This window comes from Narcine bancroftii, chromosome 7 (assembly GCF_036971445.1).
Source record: "Narcine bancroftii isolate sNarBan1 chromosome 7, sNarBan1.hap1, whole genome shotgun sequence".
NCBI lineage: Eukaryota > Metazoa > Chordata > Chondrichthyes > Torpediniformes > Narcinidae > Narcine > Narcine bancroftii.
Genome location: NC_091475.1, coordinates 154,146,766 through 154,169,026, shown reverse-complemented (window position 1 = coordinate 154,169,026; position 22,261 = coordinate 154,146,766).

Sequence of the window (22,261 nt, the reverse complement as noted above, 5' to 3'; positions counted from 1 at the left end):
GCGCTTTGACAGCCCGAGAATGTGGGTTAATAGCTCTTTGGCTACATACCTTCCTTATTTCAGGGGCTGCTGGAGGAAGTCGATGATGCAGACTGCAGTGTCCTGATCGAGGGCGCTGACCACACAGTAGTAGCATGTGTCGTCAGTGGAGATCTGTCAAATGGCAAACTGCGTCTCGGCTTGTTGGAACTACACCCGTGGTTGTGATGTGTAGAAGCCGGGCTGCTTCAACACTGGTGTTGATTGCAGGTTGCTATTCATCTTCGGATCCAAAGTGCCATTTGGACTAGTCAGGGTCACCAATGTAGCGAGGTCACTATAGCTACAACTAGGTTAAAGCTTTAAGGCTGCAGCTCGAATCTTCAGGAGAAGAAAGACACACACACCAGTAGAGTATATTCAACACTGTTTATTCAGTAGCTGGTCTGCCTTTTATAGTCTGCTTGGCTGCGTCACCACTGGGGCATGGCTTGTATGGGCTGGCTGCCGATTGGTTACCTTCGATGCCTGGGCTCTGATTGGGCCCTCTGCAATCCACTGGCAGTGATTGACCAGTTTCACCGTTCTGCTGACGGCCTATGGAAATTGGCACTATGGTTTGCTGGGTTTTTTTTAAATTTAATTTTTTATTTTTCACACCATAAATCACATTGACCATGATACATACATTTTCCTTTTCAAATATATACAGTGTCATTTTCTCCCCCCCCTCCCTCCTCCCATCCCACCCTCCCTACCTCCCCCCCCCATCCATTTAAAGTACAAAATCTAAGATACATTAAACCAGTCAAACAATGTTGTCATTCAATAAAAATAAACAAGAAATTCCACTGAGTCAATTATTTTCATTTCCTTCTCCTTTCGTTAATTTAGGTAGTGAATGTCCCCGGTAGGTTTTCTCTATTGTGTTTCATGTAAGGCTCCCATATTTGTTCAAATATTTCAATATTATTTCTTAAACTATATGTTATTTTTTCTAATGGAATACATTTATTCATTTTTATATACCATTGTTGAATTTTCAAATTATCTTCCAATTTCCAGGTTAACATAATACATTTTTTTGCTACGGCTAGAGCTATCTTAACAAATGTTGAGGCACAGTCCACTACAACCTTTTAATGATACAACACAGCAGAAAAACCTGTCCAGGCAGCCCAGTTAGACCCAGCAACCACATATGTTTTGGAAGGCGGGAGGAAAGCAGACCAGGGAAATCCTGCACAAGCTGCAGGAGAAAGTAGATAGTGCAAAATACAAAAATGCTGGAGAAACTCAACAGATCACACGGTATCTATCAGATGTAAAGAGTAACCGACATTAGCCCTTGGGATCAGGTCCGAAACGGTGGTTATCCTTTATTTCCTACAGATTCTGAATGGCCTGCTGAGTTTCTCCAGCACTTTTGCGTATTGCACTAAAGTCACAGCATCTTCAGACTTTCCTGTTAATTCTTTATAGACAGCACCAGATTTGAACCCATATTGTTAGCACTGTAATAGCATTGCGCTAATCGTGGCCACAGATTGAAGAGTTTGAGTCAACAGTGAGGCTGGAGGGTGATAGGTGAAAACATAGGCTACCAGCACTGAATAATGGAAGTACAGATTAGACATGATAGAATAAAAGGGGGGAGGGAAATCCTGTAGAATTGAATGTGAGTTCAAGAGCATGAAGTGGGAGGGGGATGACAATGGATCTCTCCAGTCTGCTTTCAAATTGTCCAAAGCTTCCATAGGGAAGTTGCAGAAATATTTTTTTTTAAATGTTCTTTCAGATACACATCTAGACCAGCCCTATACGAAGTTCAAACAAGAAAATCTGCAGATGCTGTGTTGGAGTGCAACACGGAAATATGCTGAGTTTCTCTAGCACGTCAATACAGAGTTCCACTGATTTTCCTCTACTCTTGAAAATAGTGCAATAAGATCAGAATTTATTGTTATGAACATGTCACGAAATTCAGTGTTCTGCAGGGCAAACATTCATATTATGAACAATCTTACAATAATATATTTAAAAATAAAAAATAGTAGTGCACAAAAAGTAAGGCAGTGTCTTTGGTTCATTAATCATTCAAGAATCTTATGGCAGTGGGGAAGAAGCTGTCCTTATGCCACTGAGTGTTCGTCTTTAGGCTCCTGTACCTTTTCCCAATGGTAGCAGAGAGAAGAGGGCATGACCTAGATTGTGGGCATCTTTGAGGATAGAGGCTGCTTTTTTTTTAAAGACACTGCGTCATGTAGATGTTCTTGATGGAGTGAACTCTGGTGCCTGTGATGTCACAGGCCGAGTTAACAACCCTCTGGAGTTTATTCTTGTCCTGAGAGTTGATGCCTCCATACCAGGCAGTGATGCAACCAGCAAGAATGCTCTCCACGGTACACCTGTAGAAATCTCCTCAGGCACTTCACATTGCATTTCTGCTTGTGGTGATCTTTATTATCAATGCAAAATGCCCTAATAAGCCCTGTATTTTGTTAAAGGTGAATAAAAGGGGGTGGAAGTTACTCATATTTGGATGATCTGGAAATTTTAGCTTTCTATTTGTCACCCCATATAAATTAGAACATAAAGCATTAAAGTGCAGTGCAGGCTTCCAGCCTATGATGTTGAGCTGACCTATGTAAACCTACTCTACAACACTAATTTTTCTAACCTCACACTCATAACCCTCAGTGTTGACCTTTGATTCAGAAATTGTCCAAAAATGTATAAATCTCATTCATGAATGCATTAGGCAGCTGAGCATTTATAGCCCTTTATACAAAAAACTATAGATTAAAAACTATGGATTAACTTTTGAACTAAATTATAATTGACTACATCTTATCAAATAAGATTATAAATATAATTCTGGAATTATAAATATTGTATATCCACTTCTTTATATATAGGACATGTTCCTTCTTCAAAGAGCTTCAATAATTTGGACAATCATCATTTTATTTTCACAAATCTATGTTGAATCTGCCTGACCACCTTGAATGTTTCTCAGTGTTTTGCTATAAAATTTTAAAATAGCAAAAATGGCCTGTAGTTTCCAGCATACAACATCTCATCCTTTGTAAATAAAAGTGTGACATTTATTATTTTTTGATCCAATGGACCAAAGGTACTTTTTCAGTTTTGCCCTTGTTATTCATTTTTATAATGTACTCCTCTTTGTATTCAGTTGTCTTTACCAAAATTAAAGTACTCTTGAATATGTAATGCTTAATCTTGGTCACTGCAAGCTCAACTCAATTGATGATCATTCAATATAATATCAGGCTGCTTCCATGCCATTATTAAACTTAGGAATTTGGAACAAGCCATTATGAAGTGATCTGGAGGGTGGAGCATGCCCCACATTCCAAAATGTAGTGAGGGATCTTCTCTGGAGGGTAAGTTCAGACTAATTCAGGAAACAAAATATTGTTTGAGCAATAATAGTGGTCTCCACTGCATTCCATGTGGCTACATTACTAATTTTAAGAGCATTTCCCTCTTCATTTTGGAATTCATCATGCTGAGAAATTGAATGTAAAGAGGAATCCAACAGCACCCATTGGCATGATGCCTGAAAGAACATACTTTCCTTGGATGTTGCTCCTTGGAAAAGTAACCTATCACATCTGCCAACTAAAGGCTTGGCTGGGCTCTGCATTCAAGACTGGAGCTCTTCTACAGCTTTGAATTGGAACCATCTCCCATTTTCTGTTATGTTGAAGGATCAGCAAGGTGACCAATGAAGCACCCAATTTTGACAGCAAAAAGATTACTTGAACCCCAGCTGCAGGACCCTATGTTCTGTGTGTAGTCTAGAGATTGGGCTTGCATCCAACAGCCACATTCTCATCTAAATTATCTTGAAATAATTGACCTGTCACTCAATCTCCATAATATCTCAGGCATAACAATATGTTGAGATAGTGGGAGAAGCAATATGAAGTCTTCCCTCTTGCAGCTGTGTTTCCATTTGTGTGTAACATAAGGGTCATTGCAGTAGAGTGACAATTGAAGTTTGACAGATGGCTGATGTTGCTTGCTCAGAGCTCGGTGAGCAAGATGGCCACATAAGAATCCTGAAGCAAGCATTTTTTTTTTCCCCCAAGCTTCATGATGAGAGAATTTGAAGTCAGAAACAAATGCATCTTTCGGCTGTTACATGAAGCCTTGGTCAGACTACACTTTAAGTTTTGTGTATTGTTCATTTCTTGGTTATAGAATAGACTAGAGGTACTAGCAAAAATTCACTTGATTGGTTCTGTGGATGACACAGTTCTGTTATGTGAGAAAGGTGATTGTATTCTCCGTTTAGACTCATTGAAACTTGCACATTTTTAATAGTCCTTTATAGACAGGATGAAGATACAATCTTGTGGGTGAGGATGGAAAATGACATGAATGGTAAAGAATTTAGGAGTGAGGTGAGAAATTTATTTACTGGGAAATTGATCAATCTGGAATTCTCTAACCTATAAATGCTACGGAGACAAACTTTGAGTTAACTCAAAAGAGAGCATAGTAAATTTCTAAATATTAAGGGAAGAAAGGAATATGAAGACAGTGTAGGAAAATGGCATATCTGTTGAAAATCAGCACAACTCTTGACAACTGAATTTTACTTCCCCTCCGAGCATCCTTTGTTCCAATGTATCAAAGGAAGCAACCAGTTCGTGTCTGTTACATACGCCAAAAGATGGAAGTCCCCTAAAATGTCTGAGTCACAATCGCCAGTTTCTCCAGCATTGTGTGTTTTCACTTCCTTTTATCTGTGACCACAAATTGAAAACAGTTCTTCACATACTCATGAGATACTTGCTGTCTGTGAGAAATACCAGGTTAAAATACATAGCTGACTATCCCCTCTCTTGAAGTATGGTAGTCAGAATCAGAATCAGGTTTACTGACATTAAGATATGTCGCAAAATTTGTTGTTTTGCAGCAGCAGTTTTGTGTATAATGGTGCAAACTTGTGATAAATTATGGTTTGTAAATACAATATTTAAAATAATAATTTGTGTAAGAAGATAGTGTTAACAGATTAATTGCCCATTCAGAAATCGGATTGTAGCGGGGAAAAAACTGTTTTTGTAATATTGGGTGTGTCTCCTCAGGCTCCAGTCCTTCTTTCCTGATGGTGGCAGTGAGAAAAGGGCTTGGCCTGGTGGTGAGACCCTTGATGATAGAGGTTTCTTTCTCAAGAAACGGCCTCTTCTAGATATCCTTGAAGGAGAGGAGACTAATTCCCATGATGGCACTGGCCAAGTTTACAACCCTCTATAGCTTTTTCCTTTCCTGTGCATTGGCACCTCCATACCAGTCAGTGATACAACCAATCAGAATGCTCTCCTTGGTACACTTGTAGAAATTTGCAAGAATCTTTAGTAATGTACCAAATCTCCTCAAACTCCTAATAAAATATTGCCACTGATGTGCCTTATTCGTGATTAGTTTGTCATGATGGCTCTTCTGAAATGTTGACACCCAGGAATTTGAAGTTCTTTACCCTCTCCAGTATTGACCCCTTGATGAGGACTGGTTTGTGTTTTCCTGGTTTCCCCTTCCTGAAGTCCACAATCAATTCCTTAATTTTGCTAATGGTGGTGTAAGGTTGTTGTGGAACCAATCAACTAGCTGATCTATAAAATTCCTGTATGCTTCCTCTTTGCTGTCTGTGATGCCATGGTGTCATCTGAAAATTTGTAGATGGTATTTTAATTGTGCTTTAGCCACACATTCATGGTGTAGACAGAGTAGAGCAGTTGATTAAGCATGCATCCTTGAGGTGCACCTGTGTGGATGGTCAATGAGGAGGAGATGTTGTTACCAATCTGATTTTGGTCGTCAGATGAAGAAGTCAAGGATCCAGTTACAGAGGAAGGTGCAGAGGCCAAGTTTTGAAGTCTTTGCATTTTGGGTCCAGATTAATAGGTCAAATTGTTTGTACCATATTCTTATATTCAAACATTGTTGCCTGAGTTCATGCTCTCTTCAGTTACTATGAATATCGTACACATTCAAATGAATGTCAAACTTTGCTTTTGCTAATTTTTTTTTGAAGGAGTGCTTTTTATTTTTGTCTCCATGCAAACATGAATTTTAATACTGCAGCCAAAGTTGACAAGCAAATCTTTGCATTTGTTTTTGTATAATCAGCCAAACATTATGATGACTGGTGAAACACCAAATTTCGCTGTTCATTTACTCCTTTGTTCTGTACAGTGTTGAGCAGCACCACAACTCCCAGGAGGCATCGAACTGGTCATGTGATATCAGTGCATGATGAAATCAGCACGTGCCAAGCGTGTGATTCTGGCTTTTAAAAGGTTGCGTGAGTGATGAAGAGTAAATCCTTATGATTCACTCTAGAAACACCTTGTGTGCTTATTTTGTCGTGTCCACTGTGATTCCAGTGGCTACAAATGCTTCTTTTTGCATGGAACCATGTTCAACATTGCTATGAATTACTAGCTCTGAACTGATCAGCAATGTTCTGTACAGAGCAGTGGTAGTGGATGGTTACATTGCTTTAACAGCTTGCAGGGCCTGGCCCTAGACTGTAACAATTGTCACTTTTGAGTTCAACTGCTGGTGCCTGGTGGCAGTACAGATTGTCATCACAAGATGAGGGAAGTGCTAAGCAGCTATTATATACAGAGACAGAATGGAAGAAACACAGCATAAGAAATAGGAGCAGGAGTTGGGCATCTGGCTTATCTAGCCTGCCCCACCATTAAATAAGATTATGGCAGATCTGATCATCAGCTCATTTCAACCTACTTGCCTTTTCCCCATATCCCATAATTCCCTTACTACAGTATGTAAAAATCTATCCAATCTTGTCTTAAATATATTTACTGAGGTAGACTCCACTGCTTCAATAAGCAGAGAATTCTGTAGATTCATCACTCTCCAGGGAAAGCAGTCCACCCTCATCTCCATCCTAAATCTACTACCCTGAATCTTGAGGTTATGTCCCCTAGTTTTAATTACACCTACCAGTGGAAACAATTTACCAACATCGATGCCTTTCATAATTTTATACATTTCTCCAAGACCCCTTCCAATTCTTCTGAATTCTAGCAAGTGCAGCCCCAGACAACTAAATCTCTCCTCATAGGACTTATCCTCTCATCTTTGAAATCATCCTGGTGAACCTGCTCTGCACTGCCTCCAAAGCCAGTACATCCTTCCTCAAGTAAGAGACCAAAAATGCATATAGTACTCCAAATGTAGCCTCACTAGTACCCTGTAAAGTTGCAGCCCAACCTCCCTGTTCCTAAACCCTCCTGCAATGAAGGCCAACATTTCAATTGCCTTTTTGATAGCCTGCCGTACCTGCAAACCAACCTTTAGCAATTCATGCACAAGCTCTCCCAGTCCTTCTGCACATTGGCATGCTCCAATCACTTGTCATTTATATAATAATCTGACCTTCCATTTTCCCTTCCAAAGTGGATAACCTCACATTTACCAACATTATACTCCATCTGCCAGACCTTTGCCCACTCACTTAACCTATTTATATCTCTGCACATTTAAACTCTGAATAGGATACTGGTTTTGATATCGAAAGACATCTTGTGCTGATAAGAAGCTGCAGAGGCAGACATAAGTAATTACACCACACATAAGACTTTGTTATACAAAGCTATATTCAATTATCAAAGCCTCCCTTCATGTCTGAACCGTAGATTTCCGCTGCAGAAATCCACCAAGGAAACTTTAAAATCAGTTCCTTAAAAAGAATTACCAAATTTGTTGGGCCTATGATAAAATAACCTTTGCAAACATCAATATTTATGGTTCAGTCATTTGATCATTTTTGCATGGCTATCATCAATTTTTTACATTTTATCATTCTTTACATTATCTGCAGTGTGAACATTACTTATTTCTGATCAGCCCAAATCTGAATGTTGTATTGATCTTGCTGAAACAGACACCAACACTTCCTTTAAGTTTATAAAATTTATTTCTCACAAAATACCTAGTAAAAGTGAGATGGGAAATGTTGTTACCGATCGACACGAATTGTGTCTTCCGATGAAGAGGTCAAGAATCCAGTTGCCAAGGATGGTGCAGAGGCCCAGGTGTGCTTCCTTCTGCAAGCAAATCAGCAGGTTATCTCTAGTATTCGTAATGTGTGCAAAGAGCAGAATTATGAAGATGAGGATTGCAATGAACAGAAAAAAAAAATCAATTAGCACCAAGCAATGACAGCATGATATCACTGTTATGGTGTCCATTCAGGAGTATTGATGACTGCAGAGAATAAACAGCCTTTCAGTCTGGTGAACATTGTGCCATCATCAGTGTACATTCCCATTTGGTACTGTAAAGGTTCCATTATTGTCACATAATACAACATGTGAAATTCTTCAACTTTTGTCTATCATAAGGCAGACAGAGAGTCGCCACTTTGTCCAGTGCCCCTCACAGAAACTTACAGTACCTGGTGTTCCTAGGCAGTCTCCCCTTCAACTATTGACCAGGCCTGAGCCTACTTAGCTTCTGAGGTCAGACAATCTCATGCATATTCAGGCTATTAAGCTTCTGCATTGGTAGAAGGAAGGTAATTGATGAAGCAACTGAAGATGGACAGGCCGAGGACACAGCCCTGAGGAATGTTTTGAATTATGTCCTGACTTCATGCAACCACAACACAATTTATCTTTGTAATATATTGCTCCAACCATTTGATTATAATTGCCCTTGCTACCCATTAAGTTTCATACCTTGATTTGATCAACTACTTCCTTAAAATTAAATACAATCACTCTCTGCTCACTTCAGCTCTTTGGTGCCTGTTTGGACCACTTGGTTCCAGACCTCATCTGTGATGAAGTCTGGAGCCACGTGGTCCAGGTAAAACGCAAAATGGGCATTGATCAATAAGTTGCTGGTGATTAAATGTCACTCGATTGGATTGTGATGTTCATTTCCCTCACTTTGGTGATAATTGAGTGTATAATAGATTAGTAATTAGCCAGATTGACTTTGTCTTGTTTTGTGAACAGCACAATACTTAGGCAATCTTCCACCCGTTTGATGTAACTGTACTGAAATAATTTGGTTCAAGGTTCCAGATATCCTAAAGTGGGAGGGACAGGAGCCAGAGGTCGTGGTACATGTAGGTACCAATGACATAGGGAGAATTAGAGAAGAGGTCCTAAAAAGTGAGTACAGGCAGTTAGGTAGGGAGTTAAAAAAAAGGACCGCAAAGGGGGTAATCTCTGGATTACTCCCTGTGCCACGTGACAGTGTGAATAGAAATAGAATGAGGTGGAGGATTAACACGTGGCTGAAGGGGTGGAGTAAGGGGCAGGGTTTTAAGTTTCTGGATAACTGGGACCTTTTTTGGGGGAGATGTGACCTGTACAGTAAGGACGGGTTACACTTAAATCCCAGGGGGACCAGAATCCTGGCAGAGGTATTTGCTAGGGCTACTCAGGATCCTTTAAACTAGAATGGTTGGGAGGAGGGAACAAAATAGTACAGAGCAGTAAGGAGAAGGTTAGAATGCAAACAATGAAAGTTTGTAGTAAGTATTTGAATATGGATGGGCAGGTGATAGAGAAGGGAAATGCTCTGGAAGAAGATGAAGGGCAATTGTCAGGAAAAGTAAATAATGTTGTTCTTAAAGATGAGGGAAAACAGGGATTAAAAAATGGGAAATCCCTGAAATTCATATATTTTAATGCCAGGAGTATTGTAAAAAAGGTGGATGACCTGAAGGTGTGGATTGATACTTGGAAGTATGATGTGGTAGCGATTAGTGAGACATGGTTGCAGGAGGGATGTGATTGGCAACTGAATATCCCTGGGTTTCGTTGTTTTAGGTGTGATAGAGTCGGAGGGGCAAGAGGAGGTGGGGTTGCATTGCTTGTCAGGGAAAATATTACAGCGGTGCCTAGGAAGGATAGATTAGAGGGCACATCCACGGAGGCTATTTGGGTGGAACTGAGGAGTAGGAAAGGAGAGGTTACACTTGTAGGGGTGTATTATAGACCACCCGGAGGGGACCGAGACCTAGAGGAGCAAATCTGTAGGGAGATAGTAGATATTTGTGATAAGCACAGGGTTGTAATTATGGGAGATTTTAATTTCCACATATAGATTGGGAAACACATTCTGTGAAAGGAATGGATGGGTTAGAGTTTGTGAAATGTGTGCAAGATAGTTTTTTACAACAATATGTAGAGGTTCCGACCAGAGAAGGAGCAGTGTTAGATCTACTGTTGGCAAATGGGATGGGTCAAGTGACGGAGGTTAGTGTTGGCGAGCACTTCGGGTCCAGTGATCATAATGCCATCAGCTTCAATGTCATTATGGAAAGAGAGAAATCAGGGCCAAGGATTGAGGTTTTTGATTGGGGAAAAGCTAGATTTGAGGAGATGCGAAAGGACTTGCAGGGTGTGCATTGGGACAATTTGTTTTATGGGCAGGATGTAGTAGAGAGATGGAAGTCTTTTAAAGATCAGATTTTGAGAGTGCAAAAGCTTTATGTTCCTGTTAGGTTAAAAGGAGGGGCAAAAGGTTTGAGAGAGCCGTGGTTTTCAAGGAATATTGGAAACTTGGTTCGAAGAAAAAGGGAGGCGAACATTAGATATAAGAAGCATGGAGTTAAGGAGATGTTTGAAAGATACATTGAATGTAAGAGGAATCTTAAGAGAGGAATTAGGAAAGCTAAAAGAAGGTACGAGAAAACTATGGCAAGCAGGGTGAAAACTAATCCAAAAGAGTTCTACAAATATGTTAATGGTAAGAGGAAAGCTAGAGACAAAATTGGTCCCTTAGAAAATCAGAGTGGAAAACTGTGTGTGGAGCCTAGAGAAATGGGGGAGATATTGAACAGTTTCTTTTCTTTGGTATTCACTAAGGAGAAGGATATTGGGAGATGTGGGATAAAAAAAAGCAAATTGGGTAAATATGGGGAATATAGAGATTACAAAAGGTGTAGTTTTAAGGCTTTTGAAGAATATAAAGGTGGATAAGTCTCCGGGACCAGACGGGATCTTCCCCAGGACATTGAGAGAAGTGAAGGAGGAAATAGCAGAGGCTCTGGCGGTAATTTTTCAAATGTCATTAGATATGGGGATAGTGCCGGAGGATTGGCGCATTGCGCATGTGGTTCCGTTATTTAAAAAGGGTTCAAGGAAGAAGCCTGGCAACTATCGGCCTGTAAGTTTGACGTCTGTGGTAGGTAAATTAATGGAGAAAATTCTTAGAGATAGTACTTATAAACATCTGGATAGACAGGGTCTGATCAGGAGCACTCAACATGGATTTGTGGGAGGAAGGTCATGTTTGACCAATCTGATTGAATTTTTTGAAGAGGTGACTAGGAATGTGGATGAGGGTAGCGCAGTGGATGTTGTCTATATGGACTTCAGTAAGGCCTTCGATAAGGTACCACATGGAAGGTTAGTTAGGAAGGTGCAGTCTTTAGGTATAAATTTTGAGATAGTCAAATGGATTGAACATTGGCTGAAAGGGAGAGGCCAGAGAGTGGTAGTGGATAATTGTCTGTCAGGTTGGAGGCCGGTGACCAGTGGTGTGCCTCAAGGATCTGTATTGGGCCCATTGTTGTTCGTTATATACATTAATGATCTAGATGATGGGGTGGTGAATTGGATTAGTAAATATGCAGACGATACTAAGATAGGTGGAATAGTGGATAATGAAGAAGGTTTTCAAGGATTGCAGAGGGATTTGGGCTGCTTAGAAAAGTGGGCTGAAAAATGGCAGATGGAATTTAATGCTGATAAGTGTGAGGTGCTTCATTTTGGTAAGAAGAATCAGAGTAGGACATATGTGGTAAATGGGAGAGCATTGAGGAATACAGAAGAGCAGAAAGATTTAGGAGTAATGGTACATCGTTCCCTGAAGGTAGAAACTCACGTGAATAGGGTGGTGAAGAAGGCTTTTAGTATGCTGGCCTTTATCAATCATTGCATGGAATATAGGAGTTGGGAGGTGATGTTGAGATTGTATAAGACGTTGGTGCGGCCTAATTTGGAGTTCTGTGTGCAATTCTGGTCGCCTAATTATAGGAAGGATATAAACAGAGTGGAGAGAGTGCAGAGAAGGTTTACCAGAATGTTGCCTGGGTTTAAGCATCTGGAGTATGGGGAGAGATTGGACAGATTGGGTCTTTATTCTTTGGAGCGTAGAAGGTTGAGAGGGGATTTGATAGAAGTATTTAAGATTATGAAAGGGATAGACAGAATGGATGTGGATAGACTATTTCCGTTAAGAGGAGGAAAGATTAAAACAAGAGGACATGAGTTAAGAATTAAGGGGCAGAGGTTTAGAGGTAACATGAGGGGGAACTTCTTTACTCAGAGAGTGGTAGCTGTGTGGAATGATCTTCCAGGAGAAATAGTGGCGGCGGAGTCAATTGTATTATTTAAGAAAAGGTTGGACAGGTATATGGATGAGAAGAAGATGGAGGGTTATGGGCATTGTGCAGGGAGGTGGGACTAGAAAGGGGTGTTTGGTTCGGTGCGGACTAGAAGGGCCTAATGGCCTGTTTCCGTGCTGTAATTGTTATGTTATGTTATGTTATGTTCAGATAATATGGGGATGCAAGCCCTCAATTCTGCAGTGCAGTTGTCTGGCCCGATGGACTTTGCTGCATATGATGCTTAGCTGATTCTTGGTATCACAGCGTGAATTGAATTAGCTCAGAATTCTGTGATGCTGACAGTCTTAGTTATAAAAATAAATGGATTATTCAATAGTTCTAGTTGCAAATGCTTTAGCTCCCACCTGCTAGGTCTCACCATCATTGAGAATAAAGGAGATCTTGGAATGTCCTTCTCTTGTTAGCTGTTTAATTGGCCACCATCATTCATGGCTAGTTATGGTAGGACTTCATTGTTTTTGCCCTCATCCATTGGTTGCAAGGTTGCTTGGTTCTGTGCACCACATGTCAGTTTTGTTGTAATATATGTATGCAATCCTGTATTGCATTTTCATTAAAATAGTACCTCATCATATTTAGGAATACTTATTGCTGTTCCCTGCATGTCCTACTGCACTCTTCATTCAACCAGGGTGATCTTGACAGTCTGGAAGATGAGATATACAAGGTTATTAGGTTACAGATTATAGTAGTGTCTACTTCTACTGCTGGAGCACCATGCGCTTATGGATGCTCAATAATTTTACCATAATAATTTCAAGCTGTCAGATGTGTTATATTTAGTATGTTTTATTCAGTTATAATGGACGTTTTCAGCAGAAGATATTTGGAATAACTTGCAATTATCTGTCCAGTGTTCTTGGATAACAGTGACACCTATGTCAGACTTTCAACATCATAGCCCCAGATGAAAACATATCTCCAGTCTCCTGGACCTCAGTACCACCATCTGGAACTGGATCCTCAACATCCTAATCTGCATATCGTAGTCAGTGAGGATTGGTGAATGATGCTGTAGCCAAAAAAAAGTACCAACACCTCATTCAATCATGAATACTAAAGAAAATTGTCATGTCCCAATGTATCTTACAACTTTTATAGATGGAGCACAGAAAGATTCCCATCCAAAGCATCAAAGCTTGCTTCTGGCCAAGACCACAAGAAATTGAAAAGAGTTGAGAACACAGCTCAGGGCATCATACAAACCAACCTCCCATCCATCAACTTTGTCTATAATTCCTGGTGCCTATGTAAAGCAGCCAACATATTTAAACGCATCCCACCCTAGTCACACTCTCTATCTCTCCTCCCATCAGGCAGAAGACTCATAAGTTTGAAAAGAAGCACCAGTAGATTCAAGGACAGTTTCCTCCTCACTTTATGACTCCTGAATGGAGTTATCCTTGGTAAAATTGTTTCCCTTGCACTATTTTAACTGGACTTTTCTCTGTAACTCTGTACTTCTGTTTTATTTTGGACTACCTGTTGCATTTAAATCTGAATTGAGTGGCCTGGATTGCATGTAAAACTTTTCCACTGTATCAAAGTGCACATAGCTATAAAAAATTAAATCAATTCAAAAGCATTTATTGACAGTCTTCAAAGTGAGGTATGCTCATTTCCTACTCCGTACTAGAGAACAACTGGTGAAATGGTCGCTTGGCAGGGATTGTAGGCTTTCCTCTACATTGTGTAATTGATTGCATGCCTATCACTTCATCAGCTTGTTTTACAGGTCATGGATGTACTAGCATTGAAAGCAGTGTTTAGCTAGTGTGCAAGATGTGGTAGATCTGGGAAACTTCCGGTGTCCCTGCTGACTTCCTTGTGGGAAGTGTTCCCAGCTGTAGTTCCTGGCTGATCACATCATGTGGTTGGAGTTGCAGTTGGATTCACTGAGGAAGATTCAGGTTCTGAGACCATCATAGATGGGAGTTTTAGTGTGGTGGTCACACACAAGGTGCAAGTGGCAGATAACTGGGTGATCACCAAGAGAAGTGGAAGGGTTAGGAAGGGAAAGCAAGATTCTCCTGTGGTAATTCCTTTCAATAACACCTACATTTTGGATACTATTCTGGAGAGAGCAGCAACAGTCAGGTCTGTGTAAAGGTTTGTGAAAGTTTATGCAGGGTTTCTGGGGGGCCTGCTAATGGATTGCACATTACATTGTGTCCACACATCAGACTGCTCTGTTAACGACATACTTTGAGCACTTTATGTGGACCTACTGCTCTATCAAAACTGCAGATCGTTTTTACTTGGTGGCTCACCACATCTTGATCCTGCCTTTAGCCTAAACTTAAAGCTATGTATAAAATGCGTCTAGATTGTAAATGTCCCGTCCCCTGAAACCCTCTGGTATCAGTTGAAGACTACCATACTGCAATCCACTGAAGAGGTACTGGGCTTCTCCTCCAGGAAAAACAAGGACTGGTTTGACGAAAACAGCCAGGAAATCCAGGAGCTGCTGGCAAAGAAGCGAGCTGCCCACCAGGCTCACCTTACAAAGCCGTCCTGTCCAGAGAAGAAACAAGCCTTCCGTCGCGCATGCAGCCATCTTCAGCGCAAACTCCGGGAGATCCAAAATGAGTGGTGGACTAGCCTCGCCAAACGAACCCAGCTCAGCGTGGAAATTGGCGACTTCAGGGGTTTCTACGAGGCTCTAAAGGCTGTGTACAGCCCCTCACCCCAAGTCCAAAGCCCGCTGCGCAGCTCAGATGGCAAAGTCCTCCTCAGCGACAAGATCTCCATCCTCAACCGATGGTCAGAACACTTCCAATCTCTTTTCAGTGCCAACCGCTCAGTCCAAGATTCCGCCCTGCTCCAGCTCCCTCAGCAGCCCCTAAGGCTAGAGCTGCATGAGGTCCTCACCCAGGATGAGACATATAAGGCAATCGAACAACTGAAAAGTGGCAAAGCAGCAGGTATGGATGGAATCCCCCCAGAGGTCTGGAAGGCTGGCAGCAAAACTCTGCATGCCAAACTGCATGAGTTTTTCAAGCTTTGTTGGGACCAAGGAAAACTACCTCAGGACCTTCGTGATGCCACCATCATCACCCTGTACAAAAACAAAGGTGAGAAATCAGATTGCTCAAACTACAGGGGAATCACGCTGCTCTCCATTGCAGGCAAAATCTTTGCTAGGATTCTACTAAATAGAATAATACCTAGTGTCGCCGAGAATATTCTCCCAGAATCACAGTGCGGCTTTCGCGCAAACAGAGGAACTGCTGACATGGTCTTTGCCCTCAGACAGCTCCAAGAAAAGTGCAGAGAACAAAACAAAGGACTCTACATCACCTTTGTTGACCTCACCAAAGCCTTCGACACCGTGAGCAGGAAAGGGCTTTGGCAAATACTAGATCGCATCGGATGCCCCCCAAAGTTCCTCAACATGATTATCCAACTGCATGAAAACCAACAAGGTCAGGTCAGATACAGCAATGAGCTCTCTGAACCCTTCTCCATTAACAATGGTGTGAAGCAAGGCTGTGTTCTCGCACCAACCCTCTTTTCAATCTTCTTCAGCATGATGCTGAACCAAGCCATGAAAGACCTCAACAATGAAGACGCTGTTTACATCCGGTACCGCACGGATGGCAGTCTCTTCAATCTGAGGCGCCTGCAAGCTCACACCAAGACACAAGAGAAACTTGTCCGTGAACTACTCTTTGCAGACGATGCCGCTTTAGTTGCCCATTCAGAGCCAGCTCTTCAGCGCTTGACGTCCTGCTTTGCGGAAACTGCCAAAGTGTTTGGCCTGGAAGTCAGCCTGAAGAAAACTGAGGTCCTCCATCAGCCAGCTCCCCACCATGACTACCAGCCCCCCCACATCTCCATCGGGCACACAAAACTCAAAATGGTCAACCAGTTTACCTATCTCGGCTGCACCATTTCATCAGATGCAAGGATTGACAATGAGATAGACAACAGACTCGCCAAGGCAAATAGTGCCTTTGGAAGACTACACCAAAGAGTCTGGAAAAACAACCAACTGAAAAACCTCACAAAGATAAGCATATACAGAGCCGTTGTCATATCCACACTCCTGTTCGGCTCTGAATCATGGGTCCTCTACCGGCATCACCTACGGCTCCTAGAACGCTTCCACCAGCGTTGTCTCCGCTCCATCCTCAACATCCATTGGAGCGCTTTCATCCCTAACGTCGAAGTACTCGAGATGGCAGAGGTCGACAGCATCGAGTCCACGCTGCTGAAGGTCCAGCTGCGCTGGGTGGGTCACGTCTCCAGAATGGAGGACCATTGCCTTCCCAAGATCGTGTTATATGGCGAGCTCTCCACTGGCCACCGTGACAGAGGTGCACCAAAGAAAAGGTACAAGGACTGCCTAAAGAAATCTCTTGGTGCCTGCCACATTGACCACCGCCAGTGGGCTGATATCGCCTCAAACCGTGCATCTTGGTGCCTCACAGTTTGGCGGGCAGCAACCTCCTTTGAAGAAGACCGCAGAGCCCACCTCACTGACAAAAGGCAAAGGAGGAAAAACCCAACACCCAACCCCAACCAACCATTTTTCCCCTGCAGCCGCTGCAACCGTGTCTGCCTGTCCCGCATCGGACTTGTCAGCCACAAACGAGCCTGCAGCTGACGTGGACTTTTACCCCCTCCATAAATCTTCATCCGCGAAGCCAAGCCAAAGAAAGAAAGCAATGTATAAAATGCATCTAGATTGTAAATGTCCTGAATTCACCCTGTTGAGCAAATATAAATTATCTGCCCTCACAGTTGTGCAGCACACACAGTATTGTTAGAAACAGAAGTACCTTCACAGAAATTGCTCGAGACAAAAATTGAGAACAAAGAACGTTTATGATACAACAATGCAAAGTTGGGTGCTTCCCCTTACCCTGGGAATACACACATACACTGGGGCGCACCCAACTTTTATACAGTTGATTTCAGTATAGGAATACCCTCCCCCTTACATTCTTCTGCCTCCTGGATGAGTTTGGCATTAGGCAATCCTGTCTGCCTACATGCTGTTTCTGTGAACTTGGAGGACCAGGGGTATCCTGTCGGTGTCCCATCATGTCATTATCCTTATTGTCCTTATTCACAAACCTGCCTTTGTTCTAATTCACACCTTCCCGACTCTCAGGGCTACAACCTCTTAATATGCAGAACTTGCTAATACTTTCTAGGGCTTACTAATTACATATGCGGAACTTGCTAATTCTGTCTAGGGCTAGAAGACCCTTATCTTATTCAGACTAACTTTACTTCCTACATTCTAATATCTATTCTTATCCTATTCATACTGGTTTTATTCATTACACATATATCTATACTAGTTTCCTCATCTTCATATTTTTATATCAGTTTTACTCATCTCTCACAATCCTCACTTTTCTTTTAGATCAGTGTTACTCATCTCTCACAGTGTGAAGATACAATCAAACTTCGGGTGTTAGCTTCAAGTACATAAAAATGACAATTTCCATAACTGGAGATTTACTGTAGTTGTTAATAATTACAAATGTTTATAATTATGATCTTTAAAAGCAATATTAATATTGAACCATGGGATGTGTGTAACTGACGTTTCAATTGGACCTGGTTGGTTTTACATTGTGGTTATCAAGATGCTGAACATTTCTTCATTTTGTGTTCAACCAAACATTGTGGTGTTGGGAACCATGCTCTTGTTAATGGATTTCTAAGTTTTCATGATTCCTTCATAAGCGATGTCTATAAGATATTCTATTATTGACTCTGGGGTATCATTTTTTAAGCTTGTGGCAGGGGTGGCCAAACTGCAGCTTCTTAAGCCACATGTAATGTGGGGCTTGCGGAAATATGTTGGGTGGAGGAGATACCAGCGTTCTTGAAGCCCTGCAGCCAGATGAGGGGGTTCTGGGATGGTTACAGCCTAGGCTGCATGACCAGGAGATGGAAAAAGGAGGGGAGGCTGGAGGAACAGCCCCTACAGAGAAGCAGAGGGAGCAGCACACACCGGTTTCGGGTTCTCCTCGCTCAGGCTGGGCCACACCATAGCAGAGTATCGCCAATGTGCGTTGTGTGGTAGGAGGGTCAGACTTCTACTCTGCGGCCACTCTCTACTGTTACAGAGTTCTGTGTTGTGTATCGACCTAGGTGTTGTGTGGTTTATGTTAAAAAGTGACAGTTTGCCTTTAAGAGCCAAGGTGAAGGTGGACTGCTGAGAGAGTGGGCACGTGCAGAAAATGATCTAGAAATTTCTGGACTTGGATGATAAACCACCACGGGGTGGTGCTGTGGAGTGGAAGGAGGCCCAAGCAGAGTCATGGTCTGGAGGACAGTTTAAAATGTTGGGATTTCAAAAAGGGATGAACATTCCGAAGGCAGCCAGAAGGATCCAGACCAAGCCCGTTGTTCCTCTCTCTCTGCAAGCAAGCAACTCAAGAACACAACTTTGAATTTTGTGCTCTCTCTCTCTCTCTCTCAAAGATCTTTTGGCTTCAGTTTACCAAGCAAACTGAATTTTGTCTATGATCTTTGCTTCAGTTGAGATCGAAGTTTTGTGAGTCTTGTGTGTTTTGTGTTTGTTTTGTGTCGAAGTTTTTCTGTGGGCTGGTTGGAAATATAACTTAGAATTTAATTGCATATGTTATATTGAGGCTGGGGAATTTATTAGTTTTACACTGTTATAGAAATTTGCATAGTAACCAGTGGGCATTGTTATAAAAGGGGGGATTTTGAATTAAAGTTTGAAGGTGAATTTTTTGTTAATAATTGTTCATCTTTACCCCTGTGTGATATGCCTTCTTTGTGGTTGCTGGTTTGATCTTGAAACACTACTGAGGGTCATCTGCAGGGAGTGCCACAGAGATTGAGAAGCTGGGGCTATGATGAGGCAAGGCTACCCTCAGAGGCAGGGTGTCTGTCCAAGGCTGGCACTCTGGCAGAGAGGAAGCAAGATGTCATAAATGTGGAGGAGAGGCTGGAGAGGGTCCCCAAAGAGGATCTCTAGGCACTAAGCCAGGACAGAGCTGGAGCTGGCAGCAGCAATGAAGGTCTTATCAGGGACCTAGCCCTTCCCCCACTGGATGAAGAGTCAGCACCAGACCGCGCAGAGATTAGACCACTCCATATCCCAGCCTCCACCTCCAGCAGCTGCTTCCCTATCCCGCCAGCAACTTGAAAGAGGAAGCAGAGCTGTGGGCCCCCTGGCCTCTCCCTGCCACAGGAGGCAGCTTTGCATTAGGCACTCCCTGCATCATGTGCACGGCTGTGGATGCTGCAATGGTGCAGGTATCTACAGAGACCAGTGGCAGTAGCATTTGCAATGAGAACACATCAGAAACAGAAGGAATTGTCCATTTGGCCTGTCAAGCCTGCTCTCATTTAAGTGAGATCACAGCTGATCTGACTATGGACTCTTAAAAACCTCTACTATGCAAAAACCTCTTACAATATCTTAAAAATATTTAATGAGGCAGTCTCAACTCTTTCCTTGGGCAGAGATTTCCTGGAAAATAAGCCAGGATTTTGAAAATATTTGTTAAGTATTTGTGTACTTTTTGATTATTGAAACTAATACAAATTAACAGTTTAAAAACCACAAACATTAATAAATATTATTAAGTACATGTATTTCTTAATATTTATATAATTTTTTTGTTACAAAATATGTAAGAATTAAAAAATATGTATGTAATATTTTTTCATGTCTTATGGCTCTCTAGCATCTAAAATTTATTGCTTATGCCTCTTACATTAATCAAGTTTGTGGCCATGTCTGACATGGCATGAGGTCTGATGTAGGTGTGATCATCAGTCATCATGAATCTTGAGGTCTATTTGCATTAGCACAAAAGGATGTGGTTACCATGAAGCATTTCCAGTTTTGATGCTGACAGCTATAATAATACTTTTCTTTATTTCATGTGTAATAGGATAAGTTGTAGCTCAGTGTTGTTAGAAACAGAAGTACCTTCACAGAAATTGCTCGAGACAAAAATTGAGAACAAAGAACATTTATTATACAACAATGCAAAGTTGGGTGCTTCCCCTTACCCCAGGAATACACACATACACTGGGGCTCACCCAACTTTTATACAGTTCATTTCAGTATAGGAATACCCTCCCCCTTACATTCTTCTGCCTCCTGGAGAGGTTTGGCAATCCTGCCTGCCTACGTGCTGTTTCTGTGCACTTGGAGGACCAGGGGGTATCCTGTCGGTGTCTCATCATGTCATTATCCTCATTGTCCTTATTCACAACCCTGTCTTTGTTCTAATTTACACCTTCCCGACCCTCAGGGCTGTGTCTCCTTCATATTTCTTTTCTTTCTTTCTTTCTTCTTTCTTTGGCTTGGCTTCGCGGACGAAGATTTATGGAGGGGGTAAAAAGTCCACGTCAGCTGCAGGCTCGTTTGTGGCTGACCAGTCCGATGCGGGACAGGCAGACACGATTGCAGCGGTTGCAAGGGAAAATTGGTTGGTTGGGGTTGGGTGTTGGGTTTTTCCTCCTTTGCCTTTTGTCAGTGAGGTGGGCTCTGCGGTCTTCTTCAAAGGAGGCTGCTGCCCGCCAAACTGTGAGGCGCCAAGATGCACGGTTTGAGGCGTTATCAGCCCACTGGCGGTGGTCAATGTGGCAGGCACCAAGAGATTTCTTTAGGCAGTCCTTGTACCTTTTCTTTGGTGCACCTCTGTCACGGTGGCCAGTGGAGAGCTCGCCATATAATACGATCTTGGGAAGGCGATGGTCCTCCATTCTGGAGACGTGACCCATCCAGCGCAGCTGGATCTTCAGCAGCGTGGACTCGATGCTGTCGACCTCTGCCATCTCGAGTACCTCGACGTTAGGGGTGTGAGCGCTCCAATGGATGTTGAGGATGGAGCGGAGACAACGCTGGTGGAAGCGTTCTAGGAGCCGTAGGTGGTGCCGGTAGAGGACCCATGATTCGGAGCCGAACAGGAGTGTGGGTACGACAACGGCTCTGTATACGCTTATCTTTGTGAGGTTTTTCAGTTGGTTGTTTTTCCAGACTCTTTTGTGTAGTCTTCCAAAGGCGCTATTTGCCTTGGCGAGTCTGTTGTCTATCTCATTGTCGATCCTTGCATCTGATGAAATGGTGCAGCCGAGATAGGTAAACTGGTTGACCGTTTTGAGTTTTGTGTGCCCGATGGAGATGTGGGGGGGCTGGTAGTCATGGTGGGGAGCTGGCTGATGGAGGACCTCAGTTTTCTTCAGGCTGACTTCCAGGCCAAACATTTTGGCAGTTTCCGCAAAGCAGGACGTCAAGCGCTGAAGAGCTGGCTCTGAATGGGCAACTAAAGCGGCATCATCTGCAAAGAGTAGTTCACGGACAAGTTTCTCTTGTGTCTTGGTGTGAGCTTGCAGGCGCCTCAGATTGAAGAGACTGCCATCCGTGCGGTACCGGATGTAAACAGCGTCTTCATTGTTGGGGTCTTTCATGGCTTGGTTCACCTTCATATGGAGAACTGGCTAATACTGTCTAAGGCTTACTAATTACATATGCAAACCTGCTAATTCTATCTGGGGCTAGAAGACCCTTATCTCATTCAGACTAACTCTACTTCCTACATTCTATTATCTATCCTTATCTCATTCATACAGTGAACTTGCTGATTCTGTCTAAAGGCTAGGAGATTCTTATCTTACTCAGACTGATTCTGCTTCCTGCATTCTAATATCCATGTCTTATCCTGTTCACACTGGCTTTATTCATCTACCCATGTATCAATTTTAGTTTCTTCATTTTCATATTTTTATATCAGTTGTACTCATCTCTCACAGTGTCATTGTTTTTCCATGGTGTTTATTTAGAAATGGTTTTGTGACCTGCATTACTCATTGCATTAGTTTAAAGTGTTCAC